Raw genomic sequence first — 2,016 nt, 5'->3', positions numbered from 1 at the left:
CAAAATTTAATATGGCGTCGTCGTCTTTGTCGAATAGAGAGAGAAGGGGAAGGAGGCGTAGGACTAGAAATTGTCTTTCACCGTCACTTGACTCCACTCACTCTAGATGTAAATGATAGTGGTAGTGGCAGGAGGAGTAACAACAACAAACAGAGGGGAAGTGTCAGAAACAATGAGAATTCGTTCAAAGAAGCACGAAATATAACTTGCCAACTGTGCAAGAAAAATATGACAACCACCACATAAATCAGTAAAATTTCGAACAAAGAAAGCGAAGGTTCAATTAGAAATAACGTTTCCATCGCAAAAGTTACAAATGAGCGGCGTTAAAGGATAAAGAAGAACATTTAAATGGAACCGAGAGGATTATAAGACGTGAAGAAAGAAAGACCACACGAAATGTTCCTCAAAACCTGCGAGAGGCAACCGGAAAAAAAAAAGACAATCATGTACAGATGTCTCTTTTAATCTTTTACTTGTTTCAGTAATGTTGACTGTGGCCATGCTGGAGCACCGCCTTTAGTCGAGCAAACAGACACACAAACATATACACACACATATTTGTACATACATATATATATATACATACATATACATATATACGACGGGCTTCTTTCAGTTTCCGTCTACCAAATCCACTCACAAGGCTATAGCAGAAGACACTTGCCCAAGGTGCCACACAGTGGAACTGAACCCGGAGCCATGTGGTTGGTAAGCAAGTTACTTACCACAAAGCCACTCCTACGTCTGTTTTTGTTTTTTTTGGACATTAAGAAGGATCAACTGGTTGGTCTCTTCCGGAGGACTTTCGGGCCAGGGCCTATAGATAACTTCCAGAAATCTCTGGCCTGCGTGTACTACCGGGGGTGTGGGGCGCTGTGGATTCGAGATAAGCTCTACAAGCACGGATGTGCAGTCAGGCGGTCTTGTACGAGGTGCATGCGGAGCGAGGAAACCGTTCTGCATGCACTAGTACAGTGTCCGCTTATTGCTGACTTGTGGAGCTTCGTCGAACAGTTATTGTCACGTGTAGGACGGATCCGGCTATCGTCCGAGTCCATCGGGAAGATTACCCCGCCTCTTACCTTTGGCCGGGAAGGAAAGGGAGTTTTTCTGTCTGATTGCTATGACGAAGGGTGGACGAAAGAGATTGTAGGGTGAAAGGGTACCTTCCTCTTTGGTCAATGCCTCATTGACTTTTTCAGGTTCTAACTGAAAAGGAAGGTGAGACTGGAAAGGGAGGAGCTATCACCCAGTAAGTTTGTTGAAAGATGGGTGTATGTAGCAAGGATGGCCCATGTGAATGGGCCTACTCTAAGTGTGCGCCTGTAGGCCGGATGGAGTGAGGAGAGGGTGCTTACCTGAGGTGCCTTGGTGTTAGGGGCCCAAAGCGGGTGAGGTTGTTCTGGTCACCTCGATGGATCTACTCCTATTGGGGAATTATATATATTGTTAATTGTTGCTGTTTTGTTGTTTACAGGTTTAACCTCACTGTCCCTCGTCTGTGTATCGCCCTCTATGTTTTGTGTTCGGCCCTGTTGGCCAATAAAGAAAGAGTTATTATTATTATTATTATTATTATTATTATCTTTAAGGTAACGGTATTTCATCTGCCGCTACGCCCTGAGTTCAAATTCCGCTGAGGTCGACTTTGCCTTTCATCCTTTCGGGGTCGATAAATTAAGTACCAATGAAACACTGGGGTCGCTGTAATCGACTTAATCCCCTCCCCTCAAATTTCAGGACTTCTGTCGTTAGTAGAAAGGGTTGTTATTTTTTATTCTCATTATTATTTAGGTTTTTGCTATTTTCATTATTATTATTAAGGTTCGTTATATTTTATTATTATTATCATTATTATTATTATTAAGGCGGCGAGTTGGCAGAATCGTTAGCACGCCGGGCGAAATGCTTAGCGGTATTTCGTCTGCCGCTACGTTCCGAATTCAAATTCCGCCGAGGTCGACTTTGCCTTTCATCCTTTCGGGGGGTCGATTAAATAAGTACCAGTTACGC

This window comes from Octopus bimaculoides, chromosome 28 (genome assembly GCF_001194135.2).
Source record: "Octopus bimaculoides isolate UCB-OBI-ISO-001 chromosome 28, ASM119413v2, whole genome shotgun sequence".
NCBI lineage: Eukaryota > Metazoa > Mollusca > Cephalopoda > Octopoda > Octopodidae > Octopus > Octopus bimaculoides.
Note: the sequence above shows the minus strand (reverse complement) of the source record.